We start from the raw sequence: 22,187 nt of genomic DNA on the forward strand, positions 1-22,187 counted from the left end.
TTGTACAGGTCCCACCTTCCCCAGAATGCAGTCCAATTGTCCAAATACCTGAAGCCCTCCCTCCTACACCATCCTTGAAGCCACGTGTTCAACTGCACTCTCTCCCTATTCCTTGCGTCACTGTCACGTGGCACCGGCAACAACCCAGAGATGATGACTCATGATGCGTGGTGTCAGTGCTCAGGGATGAGCAACCAGTGAGCAGGCGAAGTGATGGCTTAGTATTACTCTTACTAGAGCATGTCTACCAAACCTCAGCTAATGTTCAGGGGAAGCAGGTTTGAATCCCACTTTCAAAAATGGTGCAATTTGAAATCAATAATTTTTAAAAATGGTAATTAACAATCCATTAATACGTATGAAACCATTGCTCATGTACAAAAAACCCAAACATTTGTCCTTTCAAGAAGGACAGCTGCCCATCCTCACGTGATCTGCACGACATACCCACTGCAAAGTGTTTGCCTCTAAACTACCCTCTGAAATGGCCAAGCAAGTTACTCAGCTCAATGGCAGCTAGGGCTTGGTAAGAAAGACTGGTTAGCCAGAGGTACCTACATCCCATACATGATTTTAAACTAATAATCCATTAGGCTGGTCCCACTGGAACCGTGCTGGGACCAGTGTTTTGGCCAGTCATGTCGGTAAGTTTATGGACAAGAATTAAACAGAGAGAGGATGCAGGGATAAGGTTCAGGTGAAAGGTGCTTTCCAAATCCAAAGAGAAAAGATGAGGCATTGGAGCAGCATGGGGATGTGGCTGAAGGAACAGGAAGGGACAGAATTTAACTAAAGTAGCACAACAGTGAATTGGTTAGTGACAGTAACTTGTGGGAAAAAGTAATTTTTTTTGGAATGGACTAAGTCTCATCAATATCGTAGATGGATTTTTGACACAGAAATATAAGAGATTTAGACACGAGAGAGATGTGGTTACAGGGTGAACAAAAATATTAAACTAATAATCCATTAGGATGGTCCCACTGGAACCGTGCTGGGACCAGTGTTCTGGCCAGTCATGTCGGTAGGTTTATGGACAGGGATTAAACAGAGAGAGGATGCAGGGATAAGGTTCAGGTGAAAGGTGCTTTCCAAATCCAAAGAGAAAAGATGAGGCATTGGTTCACAAACTTGTGCAAACTCAGGCAAAATGGGTAACACTAACAATAATGGATAACAAAGGCATTACAGAGAAAGCATTTGGCCTCAGATCATGAAGTAGAGTCAGTCTGAATGTAAATTCTGGCTATGACTTGCCAAGGACACACGCAGCAGAACATTTTTAGACACCCGAACAGCATTTCATTGCTCATCATTGCACTAAACTGGAACTCATTGAAATTTTTAAATTCAACACATTGTGATAATTTTGGAAAACTTCAATATTTGCATAATTTGGGTCAATCACACTGACAAAAGTGATATTGAAAGGGGAGTTTGGAGATTTTGTTTCAGCGTTTCTTTGAATAACACATTATGCAACTGGCTAGGGATGTAACTATCTCGGATTGACCGTTGTGTGATGAAACTTAGTGAATGACTAATGTCACTGGAGAGATCCTCTTGGAAATTTTGATAAAGTGTAGTTTAAAGAAATATAAAGTTTTAGAGTTATGCATAAAAAAGACAAGCTACAACTGAAAACAAAACCTCGCCAATGAAATGAGTTTGAGAGAAGAACTGACCAAGGTGAACAGACTGAACAGGCTGAAACATGTATCTGTAAATGAACAGTGGAAAACATTTTAAGGAACAGTGTAAAACACTCAACAAAAGGACATTCCACTGAAACAGACAAACCTTAGCAAGAAATTCCAATCCGTCCCTTACTCAGGACAAAATGGACAATATTAGATTATGAGGCTGCGAAGATCCCCAAAAAGTAATTAAAATCCTGAAGTGAGAGAGTATTTTAGGAGAAAATGTAAAAGGGACTGCAAAGAGTGAGCGAGCAGAAGCAGGACAGTTGGAAGGGAATTCGTTGTCAGGTTTCAATGTCACAATTGGAATAGGGAGAGGTGAAGGTGCTGGAGGGGGTGAGAGTGTTAGAGAGAGTGGCTACAAAGCCAGTACGGATTGCTGCAGCTGGAGGGGTTTGCAGTGGGAGGGAGGGAAGGTATGTACTTGCATTTATTCATTCATAGAATGTGGATGTCACTGATTGGGCCAGCAATCTTTGCCTCACCACGATTTATCCAGATGGCAGCTCAGAGTCAGCCATATTGCTGTGGATCTGGAGTCACATGTTGGCCAGACCAAGTGAGAATATCAGATGTTCTACATTAAAAAGAGGTCAGTGAACCAGATGAGATCTTCCTGATAATCAACAACGCTTTCATGGTGGCTTCACCAATGTCTTGTACAGATACAACATGACGTCCCAACTCCTAACCTCAATGCTCTGATCAATGAAGGTAACCATCCCAAACAACTGCTTCACCAACCTGTCTACCTGTGACACCACTTTCAAAGAACTGTCTACCTGGGTTTCTGATTGACAACACTACCCAGGGCCCGAACATTAACTGTACAAGTCCCACCCTGGTTTGTTTCATCAAAATGGAACAAATCACATTTACCTAATTAAACTACATCTGCCATTCTTCAGCCCACTATCCCAGCAGTACTGTTCATCCTGTTGTATCATAGATAACCTTCTTCACTGTGTCACCAATTTCAGTATCACCCAAAAAGCCTTCCTTACCAGGAACCAATACTCCTATCCAAACCATGTATCCAAATGACAAACAACTCTGCAGCCACGACATTGCAAGTCACATGCTTCCAGTCAGAAAAACAATATGTTTCCCACCACCTCCTGTCTCCTACCATCAAGCCAATTTTTTTATCCAGTTCACTACCTCTTCTTGAATGCCATATCCTTTTACACTGATCTGATCTTATTACCCAGTTTACCATATGGAACGTAGAACACAGAAGAGTACAGTACATGACCCTTCGGCCGTGATGTCATGTCAACTTTTAATCCGACTGCAAGATCAAACTAACCTGCAAACTGATGATTTTAATACCATCCATGTGCCTATCCAAGAGTCTATTAAATGTCCCGAATGCATATAATTTTCGATTTTACTACCACACTGGCAGTGCATTCCACCCATCAAACTCCCTCTGTGCAAAGAACCTACCTCTGAAATATTCCCTTAACCACCCTTAATTCGCTTAAAATTCTACCCCCTTGTGATAGCTACTTTCTGCCACGGGGAAAAATAATATCTCACTATTCACTCTCTCTGTACCTCTCATCGAATTGTTCACCTCCTCCAAGACCCCTCACCCTTCTTCACTCCAATGAGAAAAGCCTTCGTTCCCTCAACCTTTCTTCATAAGACATGCACTCCAGTCCAGGCAGCATCCTGGTAAATTTCCTCTTTACCATCTATAAAGCTTCCACATCCTTCCTGTTATGAGGGGATCAGCACTGAACACAATATTCCAAGTGGGGTCTAACCAAGGCTACACAGAGGTGCAGCATAACCTCACGGCTTTAAAACTGAGCTAATGAAAGCCAACACAACATATTCCTTCTTAACAACCCTATTAACTTGTGTGGCAACTTTCGTGGGATCTCTGGACGTCTCCCCCAAGGTCTATCTGTTCCTCCACATTGCCAAATGTCCTGCCTTAATCCTGTATTCTGCATTCGTTTTCGACCTTCCAAAATGAATCACTTCACATTTTTCGAGTTTGAACTCCATCTGCCACTTCTCAGGCCAGCTCTGCATCCTGTCAATGTCCCGTTGCAGCCTACAACACTAACACTGTACACCACTCCACCAACATCCTTGACATTGGCAAACTTACTAACCCACTCTTCCACACCACTTCCAAGTCATTTTCTTAAAAAATCACAAAAAGCAGAGCTCCTGGAACTGATCCCTGAACAACACCACTGGTTACTGACCTGCATCTGAGTGATTTCCATCTGTCATCACCCTCTGTCTTCTATGGGCCAGGAATTCAGTGTCCAGGCTGGCAGGTTTCCCAGTAACCCATGCTTCCGTACTTTCTGAATGAGCCATAAACGTGTTTTGTCACGTTCTCAAAGGATTCAATAAGATTTGTAAGGCATGACCTGCCCCTTACACAACCATACTGACTATCTCTATGGTTTTCCAAGGAATTATAAATCCTTTCTCTCAGAGTCATCTCCAATAATCTGCATACCACAGACATAAGACTAAATAGTCGGTAATTCCCAGGATTAATCCTATTGCCTGTCTCGAAAAAGGTAATAAGAGTTGCCATCCTCCAATCTTCTGTTACGACACCAGTGGACAGTGAGTGTAATGGTACTCACCAAAGGCACAAAAATCTCTTCACTTGCTTCCTGCAGTAACTTTGGAAACATCCCGTCTGGCCCAGGGGATTTATCTATCCTTATGTTTTACATAATTCTCAGCAAATACGCATTATTAACATAAACTTGTTGACATACATTAGTTCTTTTCACGCTGTTCTCACAAACGACAAGGTCCCTCACAGTTGTGAATACTGAGGCATAGTATTCATTAAGGACCTCCCCTATCTCCTCTGCCTCCAGACGCAAGTTCCCTCCGCTATCCCTGACCGGCCCTACACTCAATCTGGCCATCCTCTTATTCCTCACATAAGTGGAGAATGCCTTCGTGTTTTCCTTAATCCTTCTTAATATTTTGTCATGCCACCTTGTAGCTGTCCTAAGTCAATTCTTAGTTCCTTTCTAGCTACCTTCAAAGAATCCCTACAGTGTGGAAACAGACCATTTGGCCCAACAATTCTGCACGCTTACTCTAAAGCATATCCCACTCAGAACCATTCCCCCACCCCATTACTACCCATTTGTACTGACTAATGCACCAAACCTACACATTCGTGAACACTATGGGTAATTTAGCATGGCTGAGTCACCCAACCTGCACATCTTTGGACTGTGGGTGGAAACCGGAGCACCTGGAGGAAATCCACACAGACATGGGGTGAATGTGCAAACTCCAGAAAGACACTCACCTGAGGCTGGAATCAAAATCAGGTCCCTGGTCCTATGTGCCACCATGTTCCTCCATGTAACTCGACAAAGCCCTGTCTGTCCTTGCTTCCTTAAACTTAAGTAAACTTCCTTGTTCCTCTTGACAAGCTGGTCTACATCTCTTCGAACATTGTTAAATGCTTCACTAAAGACCATTTGGACAATGTTCACTGCTCTGCCTTCATCTGTCTTTGGCCACCTCCTCAAAGAGTCACTCCAATTTGTTAAGCACGGTTCCCATTCACAAAGCCATGCTGACCATCTTGAATCAACCCTTGCCTTCTAAATATGCGTCGCTCCTTTCTCTCAGAATCTCCTCCAACAACTTCCCTATCTCAGGGCTCACGGCGCTGTAATTTCCTGGCTTTTCCCTGCAACACTTAAGTGATGGAATAGCATTAGCCGCCGTGCAGTCTTCCAACACTTCACTGTGTCTCTTGATAATATAAATATCTCTGTTAGGGACACTGCAATCTCTTCACTCGCTCCCCACAAAAAAATCTAGGTTCGACCTAATGAGCTACTGAGGATGGATCTACCTTTATTTGTTTTAAGATTCCAGCACTTTATTTTCTCTGATGAGGATTCTTTCCAAGGCATCACTAGTATTTCCCAAAGTTCCCGAGCTTTCATGTCTTTCTCCACAATATTTTTTTTGGTTAATATCACATCCATCTCCTCTGTTTCTACACATAGACGACCTTATTTATATTTAATGGGCATTATCCTCGATCAAGTCACCCCTCAGCCCTTACTGAAACTTACATAAAGGCTTCTGAAAATTCACACAGAACGTATCCCCCATAGCAACACGCCCCACCTACACCCTTATCTATTCTGCCATTTATATTTACACCAACAAATAAAGTCCAACTGGTTCAAAAACACATTTTATTTTACAAAATGTTTTTCTAAGGGTCCAAACATATCCTTTCTAACGTATATCAGCATGCTGTCAGGCTAACATTATTTGGTTTCAGACTGACAGCAGAAGGGGGTGAGGGAGTTCTTGTTTGTCAATCTGAAAAAGGTAGATTCCAGGCTCAGCAGGTATTAGAGAAGGCAAATCCAATGCTGCCACTTATTAAAAAGGGAATGGTGTCTTGCAAAAAGTATACAAGATACGAGTCAGACCACAACTACAATATTGTGAACAGCATGAGTGCCCGAAGGAAAGATATTCTTGCAACGGAGGCAGGCCACAGAAGGGTAACTCGGCAAATTCTGGGAATGGATGAATTTTCAAATGGGAAGAGGTGAGGAGATTGAAGTTTAACCCATTGATGTTCAAAAAAATGAGAGAGAAATGGAATGTAACTTCCAAGATTCTGAAGGGCGTTGACATGGTAGATGTTGGGAAGTTAGAAAATAGAACAGTACACCACAGCAATAGACCCTTCGGCCCACCATGGCTGTGCTTCTCCATGGTGCAGTTCTCGACATATACCACCTGCCTGCACATGATCCATATCCCTCTATTATCTGCCTGTTCATGTTTCTATGTAAATGCCACTTCAATACTTCACACACATTTCTGCTGAGAGGACCGCCCACACTCCTACATCTCATGGTCTTAACTCAAACACCATATCTACATTATAACATTGTAGGTCACTGCTCACAAAACTCCTTTATAATGAGATTATGAGATATTTATAATTACACTGCATTTAATGTACAATAGACAATTTTGTTGATGGCTTCTTGATATGATGTTATAGAAAACCATCTCATATGTAATCCAGGATTCTATCCGTTACAGCCCTGATATCCAGTCGGGATGGAGACCACTGTCACACACAGTTACTGTACTGCCCTTGCTACAAGTATATTCAGAGTCCTGACCGTAACCATATTGACATTACCATCAGTGCCTGGTGCCTACAAATGAATTCCTGCTAAGGACTGCTGCTGCTTGTTTATTCTCAGCTCCACCCAAATAGATTCCAACATTTGATCTTCAGATCCACGTGACTGTCTCATTAATGCACTATTCTCATCCTTTCTTCACAACGTGCTGGCTTTTTGTCTAGACTGCCGAGATCCCAACAACCCTTCAATATTCCTTCCCAGCAATGGTCATTCTGCAGCAACATTTCTGGAATGACGGTTCCATCATATCTGTTCACTGTCATTCCATCTGCCTAATGGCGAATGCAGAGAGTCATTCCTCAGTAGTGGGGGGTTGAACAGATGGGTAGAGGTTACAGAGATAGGGAGGCTTACAGGGCTCGAGGATGTTAGAGTTAAACAGAGTTACATCTGGTCAAGAATGTCAGTGGGACAAAAATGTTTGGGGATTGGAGGAATTTACAGTGATAGAGGAAGTTGGATTACATTCTGGAGATAGGGATAGGTATGGATGTAGGGAGAGGCAGGCAGACTGAGAGGTAGAGACAGGGGGTGTTTCAGGGAGAAGAGAACCGTGTATACTAACAGAGATATGGAAGGTTGTAATGACTGAAGATGCTTACAGATACAAGAGGGCCTCTAGGTCCTGGAGACTACATAGATAGAAAGGCAATGGAGAATGCCAGGTTGCTGGGTTGGAGACAGTTACACAGATGGGGAGGGTTGCACAAGCTGAAAGAGTTTCCTGTGGTCGGGAGGGTGGAGGGAAAGATGGTGAAATTTAATTTAATTAAGATCAAAGAATTGGAGAAGGATAAGGAGATTATAGATGGATGTAGAGACTGGATGAGTTGGCACTGAAAGTGAGTCTTATTGGAACTGGACAGTCACAAAGATTGCAGTTGGTGATAAGATCAGGAATTCGTCAGGGTCTTAAAGTGATTACACAACAAGGGAACATTAAATGGGCTCCATAGATTGGGGATGTTGACAGGACTGGAAGAGGTTATACAGAAGGGGACAGCTCTATGAACTGTAGATGTTTATGGAGATAGTGGACAATTTGGAGCAGTTTACAGAGACATGAAAGTTTTTAGGACATTACTAAGATACACAGGCTTTAGTTAATGCAAGCTTGTGAAGATTAATAGGACTGCAGGACTGAAGAAAAGTACACACAGCAGTGGTGGCTGCAGATGTTAATGGAATAGAGAGAGAATTGCAGGTTAGAGTGAGTGTGGACTTCAGATTCTGACAGATATTGTCGAACCTGGAGTAGCCTTGGCAAATGGGGTGCTTGCATTTATATAAGGTGCTGAAGGGGCTGGAAGTGGGAAAGGATGTAGGGAGAGTTGTAGAGGCAGTTGGTGATTAGAAATAGGGAGGGCTGCAGAGACTGCATGGTATTAGATAGATGGCGGTTTCGAAGAGGAGGGGAAAGTGACAGAAATAGAGAAATTGCAGTGGCTGAAGAGGATTCAGCAAACAGGAGGTTGAAAGATGCAGGACAATGTTACAAAGACAGGGACTGTTGTATGGATGGGAGGACCATGCAACGGCAGGGAGGGCTTTAAATCCTGTTGGATACTATTTTGCAGAGAAAATGAGAGTTTCACAACTAAAAGTAGTTAGATCGATCAGGAGAGTTAGAGGATATTTGATCAGCTTTGAATGGAAGGTTTTTTCCAATGATAAGGAGAATTGTCGAGGCTGGAACAGGTGACATAGATAGGGAGCGTTTGAAGGAGGATATTCAGAAAAATGGTGGGCTGTAGGGGTGGGACATGGTGAGAGTCACAGACAGAATTAGGGCAGCACATGAAGGTAATGGAAATGACTATTGTAGTCATAAGGGGAGGATGTGAAAGGTAGAAAGATTTGTAGTGACCAGCATTATATCTGAGTGTTGTCTTCCGGGTCGAAAGTTAGAGGCCACTAACTTCTCCCTGTGCTGTTTACTGTGAGTGACCTTACTGCTTGCAGAATTTACTAAAGGCTTTAGACCTGCCTCTCGATCTCTCTCTGGCTGACCAACCATCTTCAATGTGGTGATGGATGAGACAGGAGTTGGAATATCCTGAGTATCTGCAGGAGACAGAGAAACAGACAGAATGGGTAATTAGAATGATGCAGTGAGGATTACTCATGTAGAGGAGCACTGAGTCCAACAGAGATCTAGAGAAAGCCAGTCTCCGTCCCAGACTTCTGCTGCCTCCTCTCTCTGGAGTGAAGAATTCTGTTATCTCAGGATCTTAGACCAGTTGTAAAAGCGAGAGGCATTGACAGAGGCAGCAGTTAGACATTGAGGCATACCACATGGAGAGTTAATGAGTGATATCATTAGAGCGCAGGAAGGTATCAGGATGAAACCATGGTGTCAAAAGAAGTGGTTCTGCTGCAGTGAGCACTGCTACCAGTACTCAGAGCGGAGTCAGCTATTTTACAGGGATGGTACAGCGCTGGGACCTGGTCAATCATATGACCGGGATTATGTAGAGTGCTTTAAACTGACACAGAAAAGGAGGGACAGGGCTCAGCTGAAAGGAAATTCCCAATTCCATAGAGAAATGTTGAAATATTGAAACTTGGGGATGTGACTGAGGAGAAACAGAAAGAAACAGGAAGACACTGAGTTTAAGTAAAATTGTACATCAACAGATAAGTTTGTAACAGGAAATTGTGATTTTTAAAGTAAATTAATGCTTCTTAATTTGAGTGCATGAAGCATTTGCAATAAGGGATTTGCTCGTGTGACTTGTGATTTCTATCTAATTACCATCACGGAGACATGGTCACAAGGTGAACAAAAAGGTGAGGTATTAATATTCACAGGACACAACATTGTGGAAGGTCAGGCAGAATGGAAAGCAGAACGGGGAACTCTCACCATTAGAGATTGCAATAGATGGCTAAGACAATATGTGGCTTCAGATTATCAAACAGTCGGAGACCAAATTCTGGGTAATAAGGATCAGAACATAGGACTGGACGGACAGGTGTTCAGGGCCCCTTATAAGCATTCCAGTTTTAGACACTGCATTAACAGGGAATTATTGGAATTTGTAACAAATGCACTGGGATAATAGTGAATGGATTCAATCTTCCTATCTCACCATCTCATTGGTAATGGGTCACAGACAAGGCTGATTCTCTCCCATTCTCAGGGGAATCTGTTGGTGGGTGTACAGACCAATTGGACCTTCCACAGACTCTGTTACACTTGGGGCAGAAGGTGACCGTGGAAAGGGGGTGGGTGGGGCATTGCTGTGACAGTGCGCTCCTTGTACTGTTTTCTCCTGGATTCCCCTTTTTCCCCACAGCAAATATCGAGGTGCGCAACCCTACCTTGCTGCAGGAAGTCGAGGTTGAGAAAGTTAAAATCCCCGACCATTACCACCCTATCATTCTTACAGATATCTGAGATCTCCGACGTATTTGCTGTTCAATTTCCCGCTGACTACTGCGGACCTGTACTACCGTCATATCAAACTGATCATCCAGCCATATTTCTCAGTTGCATGAATAAAGCTTCGCTGGCAGTTCTCGAGGAATATGCTCTCTAAGTGTTGCAGTGATGTTTTCACTGATCAAAATCACCAATTCCCCTCCTCTCTTGCTTCCCATTCTATCCTTCCTATAGCATCTGTGCCGTGGAACTTTGAGCTACCTGTCGAGGCCCTCACTCAGTTGTGTTTCTGTAACTCCTGTGATTTACCATTCCCATGATCCCATCCAACCGAGTGTTCATCTGCCTTACTTTTCAAGTCTTTTACATTGAGGTAATGCAGTTTAATTGATAGTTTTCCCTTAATGCCTGCTGTGCTCTTGCCTGCTTATTAATTGAAATTACTCTCTTGAAATTCTGTCTCAGACTCAACCTTCAGACTGTAGCCTGAGACCATCCTCACACTGTGGACAACACCCTCACCTTTCCTGTCATTTGCAAACCAATAAGGATACCTTCTGCATTCACATCCGAGCAATTAATGCCCATAATGCACAGATCCCTGTGGCACACCCGCTGGACAAAGACTTTCAATCACAAAACCAACCAACATTGCCAAGTGTCCCTGCTGCTATGATGGTAATTCTTTAAAACCGGTGTAAGCAACACAATGTTATTGGGGAACACCGCGTGGAAACAGATACTTCAGTGTATCTCATCCATGCTCGCCATATAACCAAAATTAAACAAGTCCCGTTCCCCAGCATTTGGCCTCAATCCCTCTAAACCCATCCTATCCAGAAACTCATTCGATTACCATTGCAATTTTTTTAAGTGCAATAGCCTACTCCACTCCCGCTGGTAGCTCATTTCATACACGCACAACCTTGTGTGTGGGAAATGTGCCTCAGGTCCTTTGTCAATTTCAGACCACTCACCGTAAACCTATGCTCTCGAGTTTTCAACTCACCCCAGCTTGGGTAAAACAGGAAAATACTCAGTTTACAACCCTTCCATAAAATTATGTCGCAGCCGTTACGCTCTCGGGAAAGATGTCCAGCCTGTTCCACCTCACCCTATAGACCAAACATTGACGACATCCTTGGCTCTATTTTGTCACCAATTTCAACTGTCATTTGTTTTAACTTTTTCAAGATGTCAATTACCCTGGACAACAATGAGCTGTTGGAAACAGAAAGGTGAAAGATAAGTGAGTGGGAAAGTGAGGCAGTTGCAGCTCTAGTGAAACTCCTTCTTCGTGAGTCACTCAGCAACAAGAGGCGTGAAGGTGACTCAGGCGTGAGAGCTCTTCACATCGAGAACAAAAAGCAATCAAGTGCAGTTAGCACCTCTCCCGGAGTGGGGGTTGGGTGAGATAATTACCTTTTGACTTCAGTTCCTCTGTTCAGAAACTGCCTTTTAAATTGAGGTGAACAGAAACTGCATTTCTAATAAGCACCATGGAATTTAGCAAGATTTTGTGAGTCGCTTCTCGTCGATTCCCACGCAGGTTTCCAACTCAGTTGGTGTCGATGTGGCTCATGTCCAGGTGTGAACATCCCTGCAGCCAATTGCATAAAAGGCAAGGAAAGTGGCATCTCGAACTGGCCCCGAGGTCAGAGCATCCTCACAATATGATCGGTCGTTCTCGGATTGTAATGCTACCTCCGCTTTTAGGCTGGAGAACATTCTTTGGGACTCTTATTCTGCAAAACAGACACAGTGACTGAAACTATGCTGCACGGTATGATGTGGAACGTGGCCTGCTCAGCTTTGTGCATTTTCCCTGTAGTCCGGTGTGTTTCATGTTCTGTGTAAACATGAAACTTGTCCTGTTTCGAGCAATGGGTGAAATCATTTAGCAAAGTAAGAAACGAAATTGCAGTAATGTCAAGCAGTTCATGGTTATTTGACCAAATCATAAGCGAACATGTATGCTCACGCACTCACAGATGCATTTGTAGCTGAAAAGAGTCTGAGAAGATAGCCTCAGCTTACCATTGATTTTTATCCGGATTGATGGGCTATCATTATCTGCTGCGAAATTGATATTGTAGCCGGGGACATCCACGCAGCAGTGCGAGTCCGAGAGGGATCATGGAACCCTTTTCACTTGACTTTCCATCTGTTGTTATGCAAGAGCTCAATTGGAAGTGAAAGAAAATGGAGGACGCGAACGGTTGGTAGTGTGGCCGAGCGGTCTAAGGCGCTGGATTTAGGCTCCAGTCTCGAGAGGGGCGTGGGTTCGAATCCCACCACTGCCATTTCTACTGTTCAGTTGCAACGACACAGCTTGTTAAAATGCCGTTTCCATTCCCGCTGTACTTCTGTTCACAAAAAAATTTGATTTGCTTCCCGGGGAATTAAATGTGTAGTGGGAAAGTGCCAAATTGTCTATGCTGTCTTGATCGTGTTCGCCTCCCGCGTGGAAAATTGCAGAACAGCTCTACTGTTGCTTTATGTTCCAAGCATGTTGAGATTTTACTGGAACCGAATGGAGACTGCTATTTCATCGCTGTTGTGAAACAAAGTCCTGCGGTGAGTCGATTCATCGTTACTTGGCTTTCTGGCGAATGGGAAAATCGTTCCGATGAATTTTGATGTCATATGTTATTGAATTTCTCCAATTTCCTTCGTTTCCGTCCCGGAGACACCGGAAGGGAAAGGTAATCTAATCGAGACTGTGATTGGTGAAATTCACTTTTTGTGGCCTATTCTTATTATGTTCTTTCTTTCTCTCTTTTCAGCATTGTCTGTGATATGGTGGTGCACTGAGGCTCAAGTATCATTGAAAGAGTAGTTTGGAATTGCCCTGATGTTAGTTGTGAGATTACTTTATGGCTCATGCCCTCGGAGTGTCTCACATTTAGCATTCATGCTCACTGTATCTGAAAATGCATTTGGTTTGCCAGTTTTGTTTGTGTTGCGTGTCAAATGTTTTCTGTTTTGCGATTCGTTCAATACATTACGAATTAACAGGCTTTCTGAGATAATTTCCAGCTGCAAAAACTCCTCAACTGAGAATCTGGGAAAATTTCACAGAGTATGGTCAGTCGGAGCAAAAGTAAGGAAGTCCTTCGTTTCTGCAGTGTTTCACAATACTACCTTTCCAGTGAGCAGTCGAACAGACTAAAGATTGTGCCACAGACTGCGACGGCCATCTCGGCTAAAAAGCTATCCTTTTAAAGCTGGTGTAAGCAACACAACGTTATTGGGCTACACCGGGTGAAAACAGATACTTCGGTGTATCTCGTCCATGCATACCACACAGCCAAAATTAAACAACTCCCATGAAACAACGAGCATTTGGAAACAGAAAGGTGAAAGGTAGAATGTCTTCAACTTTCAGTGTCGGATACCACTGAGCTGCAGCAGGGGCGGCTGTGGGCTTGTTTCTGTAGCATAGTGATCAGCACGTTCACCTTCCGCAAGATAGGTTCCCGCGGTCGAAACTGTTTTGTTCTTCATCTGCAGCCTTTTACATGGACAAGAACGGAGCTTTCCTGCTTGCTTTCCCATCTGCAAACCTGCCTTCGAATTTGCTTGAACAAATCTGCTCTCGTAGTGAAATGCAATGCATTTCCATTTGATTACTGTGCAGAGCATTGTAAAGATATTCTACAAACTGCTTCTGATCATGTGCCATTCAGTTGGAGAGTGTAGTTACCGATCCTTCCACGAAGAGCAATACTGCATTTGCATTCCTTGCTGAGGCGGCCCGGTTCAAAGACAGGGAAGAAGGTGATGCGCTGGTGTCACAGTGCACCACGGATTCCTGAACTATTCTGTCTGCCAAATGTACCCCAAAGTCGTATCTGAAAGGCCTCATTTGGAAGCTGTCTGTCGTTATTCAAAGTGCGAGAATTGGCACCAGAGGTCCTGAATCATGTTTTGGAGCAGTTCGCACGTTAGCGACTCATTCAATCAGCAACAGCAATGAAAGAAATTGCACTCTCAGAGGAAGCTCTGGACCTGTGCTTTCAAAGCTAGTATTAAAGTGCGCCCCGAGATCTAAGCCATGTTGGAATTTAAACGGAGGAATCGACAAAGAGGCTGCAGAATAACATCGCATCCTTTTGCTTTTCTTTAAATCACTGATGAGCAGGAAAATGTCAACGGGGAGAGCGACTGGGAAAGTGAGGCAGTTGCAGCTCTGGTGAAACTCCTTCTTTTGGAGTCACTCAGCAACAAGAGGCGTGAAGGTGACTCAGGCGTGAGAGCTCTTCACATCGAGAACAAAAAGCAATCAAGTGCAGTTAGCACCTCTCCCGGAGTGGGGGGTGGGGTGAGATAATTAGCTTTTGATTTCAGTTACTATGTTCAAAAACTGCCTTTTAAATTGAGGTGAACAGAAACTGCATTTCTAATAAGCACCATGGAATTTAGCAAGATTTATTGAGTCGCTTCTCGTCGATTCCCACGCAGGTTTCCAACTCAGTTGTATCGATGTGGCTCATGTCCAGGTGTGAACATCCCTGCAGCCAATTGCACGGTTTAGGTAAAAGGCAAGGAAAGTGGCATCTCGAACTGGCCCCGAGGTCAGAGCATCCTCACACTGTGATCTGTCGTTCTCGGATTGTAATGCTACCTCCGCTTTTAGGCTGGAGAACATTCTTTGGGACTCTTATTCTGCAAAACAGACACAGTGACTGAAACTATGCTGCACGGTATGATGTGGAACACGGCCTGCTCAGCTTTGTGCATTTTCCCTGTAGTCCGGTGTGTTTCATGTTCCGTGTAAACGTGAAAGTTGTCCTGTTTCGAGCAATGGGTGAAATCATTTAGCAAAGTAAGAATCGAAATTGCAGTAATGTCAAGCAGTTCATGGTTATTTGACCAAATCATAAGCGAACATGTTTGCTCACGCACTCACAGATACATTTGTAGCTGAAAAGAGTCTGAGAAGATAGCCTCAGCTTACCATTGATTTTTATCCGGATTGATGAGCTATCATTATTTGTTGCGAAATTGATATTGTAGCCGGCACATCCAAGCAGCCGTGCGAGTCGGAGAGGGATCATGGAACCCATTTCACGTGACTTTCCATCTGTTGTCATGCAGGAGCTCAATTGGAAATGCAAGAAAATGGGGCTGCAGCGCAGCTGGTAGTGTGGCCGAGCGGTCTAAGGCGCTGGATTAAGGCTCCAGTCTCGACAGGGGCGTGGGTTCGAATCCCACCACTGCCATTTCTACTGTTCAGTTGCAACGACACAGCTTGTTAAAATGCCGTTTCCATTCCCGCTGTACTTCTGTTCACAAAAAAATTTGATTTGCTTCCCGGGGAATTAAATGTGTAGTGGGAAAGTGCCAAATTGTCTATGCTGTCTTGATCGTGTTCGCCTCCCGCGTGGAAAATTGCAGAACAGCTCTACTGTTGCTTTATGTTCCAAGCATGTTGAGATTTTACTGGAACCGAATGGAGACTGCTATTTCATCGCTGTTGTGAAACAAAGTCCTGCGGTGAGTCGATTCATCGTTACTTGGCTTTCTGGCGAATGGGAAAATCGTTCCGATGAATTTTGATGTCATATGTTATTGAATTTCTCCAATTTCCTTCGTTTCCGTCCCGGAGACACCGGAAGGGAAAGGTAATCTAATCGAGACTGTGATTGGTGAAATTCACTTTTTGTGGCCTATTCTTATTATGTTCTTTCTTTCTCTCTTTTCAGCATTGTCTGTGATATGGTGGTGCACTGAGGCTCAAGTATCATTGAAAGAGTAGTTTGGAATTGCCCTGATGTTAGTTGTGAGATTACTTTATGGCTCATGCCCTCGGAGTGTCTCACATTTAGCATTCATGCTCACTGTATCTGAAAATGCATTTGGTTTGCCAGTTTTGTTTGTGTTGCGTGTCAAATGTTTTCTGTTTTGCGATTCGTTCAATACATTACGAATTAACAGGCTTTCTGAGATAATTTCCAGCTGCAAAAACTCCTCAACTGAGAATCTGGGAAAATTTCACAGAGTATGGTCAGTCGGAGCAAAAGTAAGGAAGTCCTTCGTTTCTGCAGTGTTTCACAATACTACCTTTCCAGTGAGCAGTCGAACAGACTAAAGATTGTGCCACAGACTGCGACGGCCATCTCGGCTAAAAAGCTATCCTTTTAAAGCTGGTGTAAGCAACACAACGTTATTGGGCTACACCGGGTGAAAACAGATACTTCGGTGTATCTCGTCCATGCATACCACACAGCCAAAATTAAACAACTCCCATGAAACAACGAGCATTTGGAAACAGAAAGGTGAAAGGTAGAATGTCTTCAACTTTCAGTGTCGGATACCACTGAGCTGCAGCGGGGCGGCTGTGGGCTTGTTTCTGTAGCATAGTGATCAGCACGTTCACCTTCCGCAAGATAGGTTCCCGCGGTCGAAACTGTTTTGTTCTTCATCTGCAGCCTTTTACATGGACAAGAACGGAGCTTTCCTGCTTGCTTTCCCATCTGCAAACCTGCCTTCGAATTTGCTTGAACAAATCTGCTCTCGTAGTGAAATGCAATGCATTTCCATTTGATTACTGTGCAGAGCATTGTAAAGATATTCTACAAACTGCTTCTGATCATGTGCCATTCAGTTGGAGAGTGTAGTTACCGATCCTTCCACGAAGAGCAATACTGCATTTGCATTCCTTGCTGAGGCGGCCCGGTTCAAAGACAGGGAAGAAGGTGATGCGCTGGTGTCACAGTGCACCACGGATTCCTGAACTATTCTGTCTGCCAAATGTACCCCAAAGTCGTATCTGAAAGGCCTCATTTGGAAGCTGTCTGTCGTTATTCAAAGTGCGAGAATTGGCACCAGAGGTCCTGAATCATGTTTTGGAGCAGTTCGCACGTTAGCGACTCATTCAATCAGCAACAGCAATGAAAGAAATTGCACTCTCAGAGGAAGCTCTGGACCTGTGCTTTCAAAGCTAGTATTAAAGTGCGCCCCGAGATCTAAGCCATGTTGGAATTTAAACGGAGGAATCGACAAAGAGGCTGCAGAATAACATCGCATCCTTTTGCTTTTCTTTAAATCACTGATGAGCAGGAAAATGTCAACGGGGAGAGCGACTGGGAAAGTGAGGCAGTTGCAGCTCTGGTGAAACTCCTTCTTTTGGAGTCACTCAGCAACAAGAGGCGTGAAGGTGACTCAGGCGTGAGAGCTCTTCACATCGAGAACAAAAAGCAATCAAGTGCAGTTAGCACCTCTCCCGGAGTGGGGGGTGGGGTGAGATAATTAGCTTTTGATTTCAGTTACTATGTTCAAAAACTGCCTTTTAAATTGAGGTGAACAGAAACTGCATTTCTAATAAGCACCATGGAATTTAGCAAGATTTATTGAGTCGCTTCTCGTCGATTCCCACGCAGGTTTCCAACTCAGTTGTATCGATGTGGCTCATGTCCAGGTGTGAACATCCCTGCAGCCAATTGCACGGTTTAGGTAAAAGGCAAGGAAAGTGGCATCTCGAACTGGCCCCGAGGTCAGAGCATCCTCACACTGTGATCTGTCGTTCTCGGATTGTAATGCTACCTCCGCTTTTAGGCTGGAGAACATTCTTTGGGACTCTTATTCTGCAAAACAGACACAGTGACTGAAACTATGCTGCACGGTATGATGTGGAACACGGCCTGCTCAGCTTTGTGCATTTTCCCTGTAGTCCGGTGTGTTTCATGTTCCGTGTAAACGTGAAAGTTGTCCTGTTTCGAGCAATGGGTGAAATCATTTAGCAAAGTAAGAATCGAAATTGCAGTAATGTCAAGCAGTTCATGGTTATTTGACCAAATCATAAGCGAACATGTTTGCTCACGCACTCACAGATACATTTGTAGCTGAAAAGAGTCTGAGAAGATAGCCTCAGCTTACCATTGATTTTTATCCGGATTGATGAGCTATCATTATTTGTTGCGAAATTGATATTGTAGCCGGCACATCCAAGCAGCCGTGCGAGTCGGAGAGGGATCATGGAACCCATTTCACGTGACTTTCCATCTGTTGTCATGCAGGAGCTCAATTGGAAATGCAAGAAAATGGGGCGGCAGCGCAGCTGGTAGTGTGGCCGAGCGGTCTAAGGCGCTGGATTAAGGCTCCAGTCTCGACAGGGGCGTGGGTTCGAATCCCACCACTGCCATTTCTACTGTTCAGTTGCAACGACACAGCTTGTTAAAATGCCGTTTCCATTCCCGCTGTACTTCTGTTCACAAAAAAATTTGATTTGCTTCCCGGGGAATTAAATGTGTAGTGGGAAAGTGCCAAATTGTCTATGCTGTCTTGATCGTGTTCGCCTCCCGCGTGGAAAATTGCAGAACAGCTCTACTGTTGCTTTATGTTCCAAGCATGTTGAGATTTTACTGGAACCGAATGGAGACTGCTATTTCATCGCTGTTGTGAAACAAAGTCCTGCGGTGAGTCGATTCATCGTTACTTGGCTTTCTGGCGAATGGGAAAATCGTTCCGATGAATTTTGATGTCATATGTTATTGAATTTCTCCAATTTCCTTCGTTTCCGTCCCGGAGACACCGGAAGGGAAAGGTAATCTAATCGAGACTGTGATTGGTGAAATTCACTTTTTGTGGCCTATTCTTATTATGTTCTTTCTTTCTCTCTTTTCAGCATTGTCTGTGATATGGTGGTGCACTGAGGCTCAAGTATCATTGAAAGAGTAGTTTGGAATTGCCCTGATGTTAGTTGTGAGATTACTTTACGGCTCATGCCCTCGGAGTGTCTCACATTTAGCATTCATGCTCACTGTATCTGAAAATGCATTTGGTTTGCCAGTTTTGTTTGTGTTGCGTGTCAAATGTTTTCTGTTTTGCGATTCGTTCAATACATTACGAATTAACAGGCTTTCTGAGATAATTTCCAGCTGCAAAAACTCCTCAACTGAGAATCTGGGAAAATTTCACAGAGTATGGTCAGTCGGAGCAAAAGTAAGGAAGTCCTTCGTTTCTGCAGTGTTTCACAATACTACCTTTCCAGTGAGCAGTCGAACAGACTAAAGATTGTGCCACAGACTGCGACGGCCATCTCGGCTAAAAAGCTATCCTTTTAAAGCTGGTGTAAGCAACACAACGTTATTGGGCTACACCGGGTGAAAACAGATACTTCGGTGTATCTCGTCCATGCATACCACACAGCCAAAATTAAACAACTCCCATGAAACAACGAGCATTTGGAAACAGAAAGGTGAAAGGTAGAATGTCTTCAACTTTCAGTGTCGGATACCACTGAGCTGCAGCAGGGGCGGCTGTGGGCTTGTTTCTGTAGCATAGTGATCAGCACGTTCACCTTCCGCAAGATAGGTTCCCGCGGTCGAAACTGTTTTGTTCTTCATCTGCAGCCTTTTACATGGACAAGAACGGAGCTTTCCTGCTTGCTTTCCCATCTGCAAACCTGCCTTCGAATTTGCTTGAACAAATCTGCTCTCGTAGTGAAATGCAATGCATTTCCATTTGATTACTGTGCAGAGCATTGTAAAGATATTCTACAAACTGCTTCTGATCATGTGCCATTCAGTTGGAGAGTGTAGTTACCGATCCTTCCACGAAGAGCAATACTGCATTTGCATTCCTTGCTGAGGCGGCCCGGTTCAAAGACAGGGAAGAAGGTGATGCGCTGGTGTCACAGTGCACCACGGATTCCTGAACTATTCTGTCTGCCAAATGTACCCCAAAGTCGTATCTGAAAGGCCTCATTTGGAAGCTGTCTGTCGTTATTCAAAGTGCGAGAATTGGCACCAGAGGTCCTGAATCATGTTTTGGAGCAGTTCGCACGTTAGCGACTCATTCAATCAGCAACAGCAATGAAAGAAATTGCACTCTCAGAGGAAGCTCTGGACCTGTGCTTTCAAAGCTAGTATTAAGGTGCGCCCCGAGATCTAAGCCATGTTGGAATTTAAACGGAGGAATCGACAAAGAGGCTGCAGAATAACATCGCATCCTTTTGCTTTTCTTTAAATCACTGATGAGCAGGAAAATGTCAACGGGGAGAGCGACTGGGAAAGTGAGGCAGTTGCAGCTCTGGTGAAACTCCTTCTTTTGGAGTCACTCAGCAACAAGAGGCGTGAAGGTGACTCAGGCGTGAGAGCTCTTCACATCGAGAACAAAAAGCAATCAATTGCAGTTAGCACCTCTCCCGGAGTGGGGGGTGGGGTGAGATAATTAGCTTTTGATTTCAGTTACTATGTTCAAAAACTGCCTTTTAAATTGAGGTGAACAGAAACTGCATTTCTAATAAGCACCATGGAATTTAGCAAGATTTATTGAGTCGCTTCTCGTCGATTCCCACGCAGGTTTCCAACTCAGTTGTATCGATGTGGCTCATGTCCAGGTGTGAACATCCCTGCAGCCAATTGCACGGTTTAGGTAAAAGGCAAGGAAAGTGGCATCTCGAACTGGCCCCGAGGTCAGAGCATCCTCACACTGTGATCTGTCGTTCTCGGATTGTAATGCTACCTCCGCTTTTAGGCTGGAGAACATTCTTTGGGACTCTTATTCTGCAAAACAGACACAGTGACTGAAACTATGCTGCACGGTATGATGTGGAACACGGCCTGCTCAGCTTTGTGCATTTTCCCTGTAGTCCGGTGTGTTTCATGTTCCGTGTAAACGTGAAAGTTGTCCTGTTTCGAGCAATGGGTGAAATCATTTAGCAAAGTAAGAATCGAAATTGCAGTAATGTCAAGCAGTTCATGGTTATTTGACCAAATCATAAGCGAACATGTTTGCTCACGCACTCACAGATACATTTGTAGCTGAAAAGAGTCTGAGAAGATAGCCTCAGCTTACCATTGATTTTTATCCGGATTGATGAGCTATCATTATTTGTTGCGAAATTGATATTGTAGCCGGCACATCCAAGCAGCCGTGCGAGTCGGAGAGGGATCATGGAACCCATTTCACGTGACTTTCCATCTGTTGTCATGCAGGAGCTCAATTGGAAATGCAAGAAAATGGGGCTGCAGCGCAGCTGGTAGTGTGGCCGAGCGGTCTAAGGCGCTGGATTAAGGCTCCAGTCCCAACAGGGGCGTGGGTTCGAATCCCACCACTGCCATTTCTACTGATCAGCTGCCATGACACAGCTTGTTGCAATGCTGTGTCCATTCCCGCTGTACTTCTGTTCCCAAAAAATTTTGTTTTACTTCCCGGGGAATTAACTGTGGTGTGGAAACATGCTGCGTTTTGCAAAGTTTCTCAGCTGTCATGACGGTGTTCACCTCCCGGGCAGAAGGCCACAAACAGCTCTACTGTTGCTTTATGTCCCAGGCAAGTTGAGTTGTTACTCGACAAGAATGGAGACTGTCATTTCATCGCTGTTGTTAAACAAACTTCTGCGGTGAGTCGATTCATCGTGATTTGGCTTTCTGATGAATTGGAAAATCATTCCAGTGAATATGTTATTGAGTTTCTCCCATTTCCTTCATTTCCGTCCTGGAAACATCGGCGTGTGAAATCATAATTGATCCGTTCCCTGGCTACAGTCTCCGAACACATTCCCATTCTGCTCCCCTAACAACAAACTGTGCATTGTACCCCACTCTTTTCTCACATGAAAGACCTGTAGCCACATCTCGTGACTGTTCTCTGGCCGAGTTCTGTACTCCGAGCAATGACTTGTGACTCAGTCCTCCCTATTTCCCTAGTAACGGCTGAAACCTCACCCCGACTCTGTTCTCCTCCCAACTGCCTGTGACGGCATCCCCGCTGCATATCGATCACAAGAGCCTTCCCCATACTCTACCCCTCGCAACGGCCTGTGAACCCATTCCCATTTTGTTCCTCTCGTAATGGCCAATGTACCCATCCTCATTCTTTTCTCTCAGCAACGGCTTGGAAATCCATTTCAACTCTCTTCTACCACCAACGACGTGTGATCCCATCCGCACT

General features: G+C 44.2%; 4 non-coding genes across 4 annotated transcripts; all 4 read left to right on the forward strand.

Annotated features, from left to right (window-relative positions):
• Positions 1-12,507: 12,507 nt before the first annotated feature.
• Positions 12,508-12,589, forward strand: trnal-uag (transfer RNA leucine (anticodon UAG)). Its single transcript has one exon. It is a non-coding gene; the product is annotated as a tRNA-Leu (tRNA).
• Positions 12,590-15,429: 2,840 nt separating this feature from the next.
• Positions 15,430-15,511, forward strand: trnal-aag (transfer RNA leucine (anticodon AAG)). Its single transcript has one exon. It is a non-coding gene; the product is annotated as a tRNA-Leu (tRNA).
• Positions 15,512-18,350: 2,839 nt separating this feature from the next.
• trnal-aag (transfer RNA leucine (anticodon AAG)) lies at positions 18,351-18,432 on the forward strand. Its single transcript has one exon. It is a non-coding gene; the product is annotated as a tRNA-Leu (tRNA).
• A 2,840-nt stretch (positions 18,433-21,272) lies between these two features.
• On the forward strand, positions 21,273-21,354 carry trnal-aag (transfer RNA leucine (anticodon AAG)). The gene has a single exon. It is a non-coding gene; the product is annotated as a tRNA-Leu (tRNA).
• Positions 21,355-22,187: the final 833 nt, after the last annotated feature.

Source organism: Hemiscyllium ocellatum, unplaced genomic scaffold (genome assembly GCF_020745735.1).
Source record: "Hemiscyllium ocellatum isolate sHemOce1 unplaced genomic scaffold, sHemOce1.pat.X.cur. scaffold_1725_pat_ctg1, whole genome shotgun sequence".
Lineage (NCBI taxonomy): Eukaryota > Metazoa > Chordata > Chondrichthyes > Orectolobiformes > Hemiscylliidae > Hemiscyllium > Hemiscyllium ocellatum.